The sequence below is a fragment of the Microcebus murinus genome, chromosome 10 (genome assembly GCF_040939455.1).
Source record: "Microcebus murinus isolate Inina chromosome 10, M.murinus_Inina_mat1.0, whole genome shotgun sequence".
NCBI classification, from domain to species: domain Eukaryota; kingdom Metazoa; phylum Chordata; class Mammalia; order Primates; family Cheirogaleidae; genus Microcebus; species Microcebus murinus.
The window spans coordinates 37255715-37269072 of NC_134113.1; the positions used below are offsets into that span (position 1 = coordinate 37255715).

At 35.8% G+C, this 13358-nt stretch overlaps 1 protein-coding gene and 1 pseudogene across 6 annotated transcripts in view; one reads left to right on the forward strand and one right to left on the reverse strand.

The window, feature by feature from the left end:
- The window catches only part of PPP1R12A (protein phosphatase 1 regulatory subunit 12A), a 144651-nt gene that overhangs the window by 33881 nt on the left and 97412 nt on the right, over positions 1 to 13358 (forward strand). The gene's annotated exons all lie outside the window — the stretch shown is intronic.
- On the reverse strand, positions 6216 to 7774 carry LOC105863370 (polyadenylate-binding protein-interacting protein 1 pseudogene; annotated as a pseudogene).

The window sequence follows — 13358 nt, forward strand, 5'->3', positions numbered from 1 at the left end:
ATTTATTAACATTTTCAGTTTGGTTGTTTCATGAAAACATTTTGGGAAATACCGCAGTAATTTTTTTTTTTAATTGCTTTCAAAGGGGCTCTATACTGACAATTGTTTCAGGAGTCAGATTGAAAATTTAGGAGTTCTTATTTCTGCCTTTTTACTTTTCACTGGATAGTGATCTGCATTTGAAGGGGTGTTAAAACTTAATATAAAACTACTAACATCTAAAAAATGATCATGATTGAATGAATTCTGCAATAGAAAATTACACACGCACACATAAATATATATATCCCTTTCCCTCAATGCATATGTATTATATAAAAGCTGACTTTTCTCTTTTTTTCCTTTTGCCATTTGCTCTCCCTCCTCAAAGGTAAATATTGAAGGAATAATTTTTATTATTTCTTAGTATAGCTCTGGTTAAACTGTTTATACTTTTATACAGTTTTTACTTGTTAAGCATGAGTAGTATCACATTATTGATCACTTATTTATTCTGACCCTATAAGTTCACATGATCAGGAAATGGAGGGCAGTCCAGTGTTACTAGAGCTTTGAGGAAAGTTACTAGAGCTTTGTGGAAATGGAGAGATAGGACTAAGTTTAGGTAACTCTTAGCTTAAAATACTAGCTGATATTTAAGAAGAGTGGAAATACAGGAGAAAAGATAGAATTGTGGAAGGGAACATGATATTTGAGTACACACAAACTGAAGTAAATGAAAACTGGTATAAATGCCTTATACATTTATCAGAATCAAACAATGTCACCATTATTTATCCCTGCATAGCAGATTACCCCCAAATTTAAAATAACAAACATTTGTCTCACATTTTCTATGGGTCAGGAATGGATGTGACTTAGTTGAGTGCTTCGTCTAACTAAAGGTCTTTCATGACATTATCCTCAAGCTATTGGCTGGGTCTGCAGTTTCATCTGAAGGCTTAGGTTGGGTCGGATGGGATCTTATTTCCAAGTTCACTTCTGGTTATTGTCAGGCCTTGCTTCCTTGCCACATAGACCTCTCAACAGGGCTGCCTTTCATTGTGGCACTTGGCTTCTCCCAGGTTGTAAGTGATCCAGAAGAGAGCAGGAGAGAGTACAAGCCAAGATGGAAGCCAGTTTTGTCTTTTTATAACCTAATCTCAGAATTGACATCTTGTTACTTCTGCCTCATTCAGTTTGGTAAAAACAAGCACTCGGTCAAGGAGAAGGGACTACACAGGGATGAATACCACTTTGAGGGCAGGGATCATTGACATCATCTTAGAGGCTACCTTCCACAAGCAAATTAAAAAAAAATTTTGTGGCATTTTTATATCCTTCAATTTGTATTAATAAATATTTAACAGTTGGTTCTTATTTACGTACTGTGCCTTGCTTACTAATAGCTGTTTATGTCTTTTTTTCACTATTCAACAAGGTACCTATAAATAAATTATATCTTTCTTTTTCCTGTTGGCTCCCATTCATTGCTCTTCTTATTTTGTAACTTCCAAGTATTAACTCTTGTTTCCTCACCTCCTTCATTGGTGGTCCCAGAAATGCAGAGTAACTTGGTTGTCTAAACAGTATTTAGTTAAGTTAGCCATATAAGATTTTTTTCCAATCTTCTTCCTCTTCCCCAGGACCCAGAATTAATTATTCTTAACTTCATTCTTGATATTTTTTGCTAGAACATATCTGAATATACCAGAACAACTACCAGGTTCTCAGCCTCTTTTAGACATATCTTTGCTCTTTTCTTTCTGAAAAGGATTTAGTTCCAAGGCCTAGATTTCCCTCCCCCACACACTTTTTTCCCTATCCATGTCATGGCATGACAAAAAATTGGCCTTTCTTTTCCCAAATCCTTCCCTTTTCCCTCAATTTGTGTGTGTGTGTGTGTGTGTATGTGTGTGTGTGTGTATTAATTCTTGAGGTTCCAGAAATAATCCATGTATACTAGAGTGATGAGAATTACGTGTATGTGTGTATATTAATTCTTAAGGTTCCAGAAATAATCCATGTATACTAGAGTGAGGACAATTTGAAATTAGAGAGTAATACTTTGAAATTTCTGAATGTATGTGTTTATGTCTGATGGACTGTGAGTTTATTGCAGGCAAGGTTTGGCCCTTTACAGCTTTGAGCTAGGCCCTGTGCTTTATGCTAAATAAGTAATAGTTGCTCAGTGAATGTTGATTATCCATAACTAACCATTGTTCAATAAGAAAGGATCATTTCAGAAACCCTCTATGCAAATCCTTTAGTATATTTTTGTTATATATGCTATTTTAATCACAAAATGTTTAGTTTCCTTTAATTTGCCAATAAGAGAAGAAAAGAAATGGAAGATTGAAGTAATCATTGAATTTTAGACAAATTTTTCTTCACACCTAGAGAGAATATTTCCTTAAAGATTCCTTTAAGAAAAAAAGAGGGAAAAAAAAAAGATTCCTTTAAGATTTAGAAGATAGTCCATGAAAACATTGCAGTAGGATATTAGGAAATCATCGCTAATCCATTTTTGCTCTTTGCCCCCACATCTCACTTTGTGGCCATGTTAATGTTTCTACCTTATTAGGATTTTATTCTTTTCTATTTTATTTACTATTATGAAATTTTTGACTCTTATCTTGAATTCTGAATTTACTTTGTTCTTTTAATTGGCTGGATTTTACTATTAAATAGGGTTTTTCAATTTACCTTTGATCTTTTGTTTTATTCAATATGTTATTAAGTGGCACCAAAATGTAGGGTATTTCCTTTGGTTTGTGAAGTTATATTTTTTCCCCACATTGCTTTCTCTATCTGGATTTTTACATGCTTACATACTGCTGTGGTCTGAATATTTGTGTCTCCCTAAAATTCATATATTAGAATCTTTACCCCAAGGTGATGGTATAAAGAGATGGAGCCTTTGGCAGAGCCCTCATAAATGGAATTAGTGCTTTTATAAAAGAGGCCCAAGGGAGCAGCTACCATGAGAGAACACATCTGTGAGTCAGGAAACAGGCCCTCACCAGACACCAAATTTGCCAGTGCCTTGATCTTAGACTTCTCAGACTCCAGAATGTTTGCTGTTTATAAGCCACCCAGTTTATGGTATATTTTTTTATAGCAGCCCAAACAGACTACGACATATACTTTCTTTTTCCATTTCATTTTATTTTATTTTTTCTTCCTCTAGTATATGTTCATATTTGTTGTTTTAGGCCAGACTGACTGCAAAGGGCTAATTCGTGTTCAAGGATTGGCAAGAAAAGTTTAGTTGCGGTACAGAATTGTACTAAAATAACAAGCAAAATAATACAAAGGATATAAACCAGATAAAGATATAGGGATATGAGTGGATATTGTTTCCCAGGGTCTCCCTTGTTCTTCATGTGTTGGTGGTAATTGTAGCTCACTTGGTGTGAGGAACCCACTAGGAGGGAAGAGCTCAGAACCCAGATTTTGTTAGTTTTGTGTCATTAGGCTGGTGGGGAAAGGAGAAAGGGGAGAGCCCATCAGCCTCCTCTTCTACATAGTACCATATGGGGCATTGCTTGCTGTGACATTCATTTATTAGATCTCTATTCCCTACTACCTTACTGGGCCTACAGTTGGCCTGGACATGTCATCTCACAGTTGCTATACTGTTTTTCAGTATCTTTTTAGAGATATCTGCTGATATATGAACAAATATACATACATAACACATTAGAGACTTTACTCACATTTTACTTTTTTATTTCCACTGGGTAAAATATCCAGGAATTTGTTCCATATTAGTCCATTAATTAGTTTTTTTATTGATGGATATTTAAATTGTTTCTAGTCTTATACTTACCAGAATTTAGTTAATAGTTTTGTACATGTGTGAGTACATCTGCAGAATAAATTGCCAGAATGCAATTGCAATGTCAAAGAGTATGTGCATTTGAAATTTTGAAAGATAGGACCAAATTGTTTTGGGATGTTATTTTATCTTTTGCTTTTTTTGTCTAGTTGTATAGCCTGCTGGTGAGGGGCACAGGTGATAAAACCAGACTGCTGGGTTAAAATCCTGATTTTGCCAGTTATCAGCTTCTAAATGTTAACATAATATTGATAATAGTTCTTACCTACTGGGTTACTGTTAGAAGTTAAGTGAGGTAATACTTATAAAGTACCTAGAACGGTTCCATGGCATACACAAAATCACTATAAAAGAATTAGTGTTTATTTGGGAGAAGAGTTGTATAAAATCTGGCTTCGCTCTGCCATTTTTACTAGGAAGTATTTAACTCCTTAAAATCCTATTTTCCATTATCCCTTTGCTTCCATAGAACTATATTTGTATTTCATTCCTTCCTACCTACTCAGACTACTGCTTCTCAATCTCATTTTTTTGTTTCCCCTTTCTTAAATATTCCTGGCCCTCTGAGTTCTGACATAGGCTTTTCTTATCACATTTTCAGATGCTGCTTGTGCCTTGTCATTTATTCCTCCAGCTTCAGTACCATAAATATCAGTGGCTCTAAATCTAGTGTATTTTAGAGTTAGATGGGGGAACTTTAAATGATAATTCCTCCTGTAAAAAAAACCCACTTTGGCATATGTTCTTCTAGACTTTTCATTAGGCATTTCAAAGGCAAGAATTGTATTGTTATGTTAATACATATTCTTTTGTAAACTTTTTTTTAATTTAAGTGGATGAAATAGAAAGCAGTTTTTATTTCTTTCCCTGAAACTAAACTAAAATTTTCTCATTAATATATTTATTGATTAACCGCTTCTGTATCAGTTTGTAAATCATATCTGATAAAAGACAGAATTCAACAAGGAAACATCTACCTGTAGCAGCCTTCCTAATTATCTCTAGAGCTCAGACAGTACTGGTACCTTGCATGAAATTGTCTCTAACAAGTTTTCTTTAACTGATCTCTACTCACATACTGACTTTTCCTTTATTTTGCTATAATGCTTTTCAGTTGCATAGTATTTTTCTACTTACCTGCTTGTCTTTTTTCCAAATTAAATTTTGGGCATCCTGCAGATAAGATTGATTGTTTTGGTCCATCAACAAAAATGTATTGAAATAGACTGTTAGGTATTATGGAGTGTATAAGGCAGTTTCTGTTCTTAGGGATCTGTAATCTAGCTGGTAGGAAAGACTGTAAACACATGAAACAGTAATAAAATCAGCATGTCTCACAGTACTTAACACAGTTTTACGTACACGTATACATACTAGGTCATAAATGCCTACTTATTAAGTAGAAGTTAGTATTTTATTTTGATTTACTCCATGTGTATTATGTATTAAATACTCACTATATGCCAGGCACTGCAAAAAGGAAAGAAGGAGAATATGCCCTCTAGTGCTAGTCTTTGTATCTACCATTCATTGTGTTGTAGGTTGTAGGCAGTTAGTAAGAATTATTCATGAGAGAATGACCCTAAAGTTCAGTATGTTTTGTATCCCTAAGGATTCTAAACTTAAGAAGAAATCCTGTTCCCTTACTAAGTCTTCAAATAAATCTGTTGTCCTCTAAAAATGTCCTCTAAAAACATACTAATTTATAGATCTTTATCAATAAAGGAAATAACAGCTGTGGAACAAGAATAAAAGACATAATTTTTTTTTATACATAAGTTTTATTTTTTAGTTAGTTGGAAAAAGATTTGACATATTTAAAAATATTAAATAGGGTTGAGGTGGTACCACATAATAAAAGTATTAGAAAAGTGATCTTCAAGGTGTATCAATTATAAAGCAGATGAAAACTTGAATGACAAATATCTAGTAAAATTTTCTAGTAAAAAAGTCAATGCAACCCATGCTACAAAATAAAAATGAGAAAGCCATATAAATAAAGCACATAATGTTCTACACCTTAGGGTAATGAAATTAGTCAAGTAAAAAAAAAAAGCAATTCTAGAATTGGAATAAATTCTCAGTGAAGAGTCTTGGTTGTTTAGCTGGGAGTTCTCTAAGTCTTTCTTTAAATGACATTTTAAAAGCCCTTGGTATCAAATAGCATCTGCATATGTAAATCAGTTGTTAATGATATATTCCAAGACTTTAGTGCTAGACTTTCATGATTCTGAAATTTAATTTATTGAGACATTACATGTCAAACTAAAAGGAAAGCTATAATACTCTTAACCTTAAAGAGATGCTACATTTTTGCAATAATATGTATTTCCAGACTAAGACTTTTCCCCTTCAAAAGTAGAATTTAAAGGGTAAGCATCTAACCAGCTAGCAAAATTCAACATTTCATTTATTTCAAAATCGATTTTATTGCAGCCAAAACAGTGGAATTAACTGTACATAATAAACTATTATATATATATACACATTAAGTTATAGGGAATAAAGTTTATTTTGGCAGATAGTGTTAAAACAAAATTAAAGTTGCATACATTAGTAACATAACTCAACATCCTTAATTTGGTATAAGTGTGACAACATTTTCTTGCTTTCCTGTGTTCTGCTAAATCACTGGTACCTAAATTGCTTTATAAAACTGATATGCTGAAATTTAACTTTACTGTTTTCGCTTACGCTCTGATTCCAAACAAAATTTTTCATAAGCTTCTTCTATCTCTGGGTCCATCTCATCATCAATATCATCCAAGTATGGATCACCAGCCCCTGATAAATCTGTTCCATTTTCTTCATAATCTGGAAAAAAGTCCTCTCTTTCAAGTAATTCTTGATATTTCTCTTGGTAATCTGGATCAGCTGCAGTGAAAGGAACACCATCAGATGTATAAAATGTTGGTTCATTCATAAAGTAGTTGGGATCATTTTCAGGTGTTGCTTCTCTGTATGTTGAAGTTGCATGAACTCTACCCCAGTTACTAGACCGGAGTTCTACAAGCTTCAGGAGCATCTGTTTTACATCTCTGCTGCAGTTTGCATCTAGGACAACATTTTCAATTCTCTGAATAATTTCTTGCATATCAGTCTTTCCTTTTTCTTTCCAGGCATCTTCCAAAACTGACCCTGTCAACTTCAGTAATTTTACTGCACAAATTAAGTTGTCATCCATAGGATTAGAAAAGAGGGCATTCAGCAACTCTCGAAGACCAACCTGAAGAATGTCTGCTCATGTAACCTGTCCATTTGTTCCCTTGATCTCGAGGTTAAGATAAAGCTCTCCCAGAAAGAGCACAAATGCATGAAATCGTTTTCGAGTAACTTCATCCCCTTTTGCAGCTTGATCTTTAACTTCATATTGAGTCCGACATCTTTGAAGTAGCGATTGGCGGAAGTTGCCACTCTGTGGACTAATTGTCAGATGATGGGACAGGTAATTACACAGGCGAGCTCCCATGTAAGAGAAATTTGGGATAGATGTGGCCTGTTGATAGATGAGTTCCACAAGTTCTTGCAAAGCATCATCTGTTGCAACCCAACCATTCAGGGTCTCTGCAAACTGTTCAATTTCAGTTTCAAAGCTGCCAGGCTACTCTGTAAGATTATTCAAAAAATCTTGGACATATTCTGATAGAGTGGGATAATCCTCACAACCATCCTCATAGGATTCTGTATAATTAGAAGACTATCCTGATGGGTAAAATTCGGGGGGCATTCACAGACAGCTTAGACATCAATACAGGAGCTACAACCACCTGGGGTTTAGCCATTGCTGACTCCCAGTTCTGCTGTGGGATTTTATCCTGTGAACTAGACGGAGCTCTCAGGGGCCTCGTTTGCTCTGGGGCCGGATCGAAACCGTCCGACATGCTCCTCCTCCGCCGCCTCCTTCTCCAGGGGCCGCTGCAGCTGCGCTCGGGATAGGACGCGGAGGTAAGGCGCCGCGGACCAGCTCTAACCCCTGCGCCTCACTCGGGCCTCATGGAGGAGGAGGGTGGCGGGCCCGGCTCGGCTGCTCGGTGCTTCAGGCGGAGCGGACGGCAGCCTGAGCACCCGCGCTGCCGAGCGCCCGCCTCCCACGGCTACCCTCCGCTTTCCGATTCTCCCTTCTAATTTTAATCTTCGAATATTTATATTTGTCAGTTTGGGGCATTCTCATTCAAATACATAGTATTTGTTGAGTGAATGTTTATTTTTTTATTTATTTATTTTCTGCCTCCTCAGCATGAATTTCCAAGTAGAGTGAATATTTAAATGGTAATTAAATTACTTTTCCCTTAGAAACTTCATTATCTTTCTTTTTTGTCTCAGAAATGTTTTGGTCAGTTTTTTTGTTTTGTTTTCTGTGTTTTTGTTTGTTTGTTTTTAAGAGAGGGTCTTGCTCTGTTGCCCAGACTGGAGTGTAATGGCATGATTATAGCTCACTGCAACTTCAACTCCTGGGCTCAAGCAGTCCTCTCAGCCCAGCCTCCGAGTTGCTAGTTCTACATGTGTGCACCACCCCGCCCAGCTAATTTTTTTAAAAATTGTATTTTGTAGAGATGGGGTCTGGTTATATTGCCTAGGTAGGTCTTGAATTCCTGGTTTCAAGTGTTTTTTTTTTTTTTTTTTATAGCCTGTATTTACTGTGTCTAGTTTATCAGTCAGTAAATGTATATTGTGTATTTTCTGTCAGGCAGTGTAGTGTGTCTCTCCTATAATCTCTCTAAGATACTGAACCGTAAGCATGACTCCTTATTTGTCTGAATAAAGAATTTCCTATGGTCTAGCCATTATGGATAATCTGTTGGATTTGTTGCTCTGGTCATCTTATCATTTGAATATTTGACTTATTATGAAGACAGGTTTCTATTTTTACATCTAGATTTCTTATCTTATATGATAAGAGAGTAGAAAGATGAGAACACTTCAATTTAAGTGCAATGCTGAACTCTCTAATTTGTTTTCATAACTGTAGTAGATGGCCTCCTGAAATTATGCATTCTCATTTATTTGCCAGTCTTTTTTTTTCTTTCTTTCTTTTTTTTTTTTTTTTTTTTGAGACAGAGTCTCATTTTGTTGCCCAGGCTAGAGTGAGTGCCATGGCGTCAGCCTAGCTCACAGCAACCTCACACTCCTGGCTCAAGCAATCCTCCTGCCTCAGCCTCCCAAGTAGCTGGGACTACAGGCACGCGCCACCATGCCCGGCTAATTTTTTTTTTTGTACATATATTAGTTGGCCAATTAATTTCTTTCTATTTATAGTAGAGACAGGGTCTCGCTCTTGCTCAGGCTGGGTTTGAACTCCTGACCTCGAGCAATCCGCCCGCCTCGGCCGCCCAGAGAGCTAGGATTACAGGCGTGAGCCACCGCGCCCGGCCATTTGCCAGTCTTTTAATGCAAGACCAAGGTGTTTATTTTTTATTATTTAATATAGGAGTATTGTGTGGAGTTTGTCATTGTCTTTCTTGTATAAACCACACCCATAATTCCTTCTTTGAAATGTTAAACTTACTTTTCTTTAAAATAGAACAAAAACATTGCATGGACATTATCCAGTTCAGTTCCTCTTCATACATACTGACATTTATGTTACCCTGAATGCTTGGGGTATGAAATATTTTCCAGTATATCCACAAAAAAAGCTCCCACCAGTTGAATTTTTCCTAAGAGTCAAAGAATTGTTTCTGTGAAGTGGAAATTGACTAAGAGAACTTCTATATTCAAATTAGTATATTACCTATCAATAATTAACTGTGTTATAATGATTAGGCACAAATTACAAGCATTTTAGGTAATTGATTATAATTACATTTTCACCTAAATTGCTATAATTATTTTTATATACAATTCTTTTCTTTTGCTTTGCTCCTCTGCATCATACATAATTTGTATGAATGAGTTTACAGGAAAGTTTGTTTGAAGCAGGTTTGTAATTCCTAAGATTTTCTTCATAGATCTTTTAAAATTTAGTCATACTTTTAGAAATCATTTTTCGGTGGGACTCTTACCAGAAATAGTACTAACAGGAATATTTGGTAATTCTTCACCATTTAACTTCGTTTCATAACTTACAGAAGGATAAAAACATTCTAAAATAAGAATATAAAAAAGGAAAAAATAGTTTAAATGGGGAAGATTTAGCACATGGATATTTATATAAACATGATAGTGCTTAACTATTTGACAGGTACTATATGTGCTGTATATAACAATTCACATACTTCTCATAGCAAACTTTTGATATAGTGGGTTCTATTCTCATTTTCCAGAGGAAACTGGCATATAGGATGAGGAGTTTACCTGAGGACAGCCAGCCAGTAAGTGGCAGAACTGGGTTAATCCTAGACAGTCTGGCTCTAGAGTCTGTACTTTTAACAAAAACACTTTCATGAAAAGGAATATAACAGTGTTAGAATTTATTTCAAATACTACTGATTTTGTGATTGTAATTTTACTCAGATTACATTTGTTTAAACAGATTTGTTTTGGTCTATTTTAGGAATAAAATTTAATGATTTTTCGAGCTACACATGCCCCACCCAAAATCTTTCTTTAAGACATGAACTCTATCTGCTTTGAGCACTGTGTAGCCCCTTTATTCAACTCTTTGTTACCAGGCTTCTCAACTTTTCCCTTATAAACATATGTAGAACAAGAAAAACAGAAGTTTTGAACTAGTTTGAATTAGTTTACAGCTCAAGTTGACAAAGCTGCCTGTACCTAGAATTCAACAACCAACGTATCTTTACACAGCCATCTATTGGTAATTGCTTTGCATATGCATTCAAGAAAAACTTAAGATAAACCATGTCAGATAAGATTTTGGAAGTGTATTTTAGTCATTCTCCTGTTTCTTTCCTTATATGGCTCAATAAACTGACCAAATTTAGTCGAATATTTTAAGTCAGCAAGTCATGTGTCTCTTAATGTGCTGCATGTGTTAGCTTTTGATTCTCTTGGCAACAGTATTTTTATGGGCATGCCTTGCCAATTTTTTGTATATACTTTATAAATGTTCAGGAGAACAGTTTGAATGAACTTCAGGATCATACGTAATGTATATTTTGTGAAAATACTTTTTTTTCCTTTTTTTTTTTTGAGAAAGGGTTTTACTCTGTTCACCAGGCTAGACTGCAGTGATGTCACCATAACTCACTGCAACCTCAAATTCCAGGGTTTAAGCCATCCTCCTGCCTCAGCCTCTCGAGTAGCTGGGACTATAGGCACACGCCATCATGACTGGCTAATTTTTTTATTTTTTGTAGAGATGGTGCCTTGCTATCGTGCTCAGGCTGATTTCAAACTGTTGCCTCAAGCAGTCCTCCCACTTTGGCCTCCCCAAATGCTAGGATTACAGGCATGACAATACTTTTAGCATTTAATTTATATTAAAACATTTCAAAAACATATTACATTTATAAACAAAAAAGAACAAGCAGACTTAACATTAACTGCTTAAGGTGTTTTTATTGTTGTTTCTTATGTTATATTGAGTTAAAAGCATAAACATTTAAAAATCAAAATGAGCATTCCTGTATATTAATCTTTTTCAAACAGCCAGGGCAATCACCTTCTTCAAATGGAGAAGCTTTAAAGATTAATAGTTTGTCCTAAAATTTTTTTATTCTCAATATCAAGATTACTCATAAGATGACAAATAAGACTGTATTCTGGATCATGCCTACCTTTATCCTCATTACATTCAGCTTTGCATCTTTATATGCTAGAGCTATTTTACACTTGTTCTTTTGTTAGACTCAAGTGTAAAGCCTTCTTTAGGAAATATTTCCTAACTACCATCCTTAGTTCTCCTTTTCTGAGTACTCATAATAACTAGTGGATATGTCTATAATTACTTACCATATTCCTTTTGATATAATCATCTGTATATTTGTCTTCTGTACTAGATGGTGAACGTCTTTTTTTATTATTTTATATTTTCTTCTTTACTTTTTCTTTCTTTTTCTTTTCAGCTGGCTGTTTCTGAAATGGTGAATGTCTTGAACTTTCTATTTCTAGCCCTTTACTAACTGAATAAAATACCACAAATATCTTTTTTTTTTTTTTTTTGCCAAGCAGAATATACTAATCATAATTTAATCTTAACTCTTTTCTTATTTTTTCATAATCATTTCTCTATGCTCTCTCCCTGAGTGATTTCAGGTCCCATTGTTTTAACTATTACCTCAGTGCAGATAATTTCCAAATTGTTATTTTCATCCCACATTTCTTTTCAGAGCTTCAGATCTGTGTGGTTAGATGGGTAGGGATACTGGGACCTATAAATTCAGTATATGCAAAACTAATGAAATCATCTTTATTTCCTCAACCTGCTGTTTGAATCTGTGGTATTTATCTTTTTTTTTTTTTTTTTTGAGACAGAGTCTCGCTTTGTTGCCCAGGCTAGAGTGAGTGCCGTGGCGTCAGCCTAGCTCACAGCAACCTCAAACTCCTGGGCTCGAGTGATCCTTCTGCCTCAGCCTCCCGGGTAGCTGGGACTACAGGCATGTGCCACCATGCCCGGCTGATTTTTTTTATATATATATCAGTTGGCCAATTAATTTCTTTCTATTTATAGTAGAGACGGGGTCTCGCTCTTGCTCAGGCTGGTTTCGAACTCTTGACCTTGAGCAATCCGCCCGCCTCGGCCTCCCAAGAGCTAGGATTACAGGCGTGAGCCACAGCGCCCGGCCTGTGGTATTTATCTTAATGAATGGCTTCTACCTCACTCTCGCCCTTCGTATCCAATCTTTCATTAAGCCTTGCATTTTGTCTGCTAAGTTTCTCTTCATGTAGTTCCATTCTGAGTACAGGCATATCTTGCAGACACTGTGAATTCAGTTCTAGACCATTGCAATAAAGCGAGTCACTCAAATTTTCTGGTTTCCCAGTGTATATAAAAGTTATCTTTAGCCGGGCGCAGTGAACACACAAATGATAAGAAAGCCTCACTGCCGATATGGAGAAAGTTTTAGTTGTCTGGACAGAAGATCAAACCAGCTACAACATTCCCTTTAAGCCACAGCAGAATCCAGAGCAAGGACTTAACTCATGCAATTCTAAGAAGGTTGGGAGAGGTGAAGAAGCTGCAGAAGACAGAAGCTAGTGGAGGTTGGTTCATGAGGTTAAAGGAATGAAGCCACCTTCATAAGTGCAAGGTAAAGCAGCAAGTGCTGATGGAGAAGCTGCAGCAAGTTATCCAGAAGATCTAGCTAAAATAACTGATGAAGGCAGCTACACCAATGTAGATGAAACAGCCTTCAATCATTAATAAAAGAAGATGCTAATCAGGACGTTCATAGCTAGAGAAGAGAAGTAAGTCAATGCTGGGATTCAAGGTTTCAAAAAACAGGTTGACTTTCTGTTAAGGGTAATGCAGCTAGTGACTTTAAGTTGAAGCCAGTGTTTATTTACCATTCAGAAAATCCTAGGGCCCTTAAGAATTACGCTAAATCTACTCTGCCTGCTTTCTTTATAAATAGAACAACAAAGCCTGGATGACAGCACATCTGTATACAGGATGGTTTACTGAATATTTTAAGCC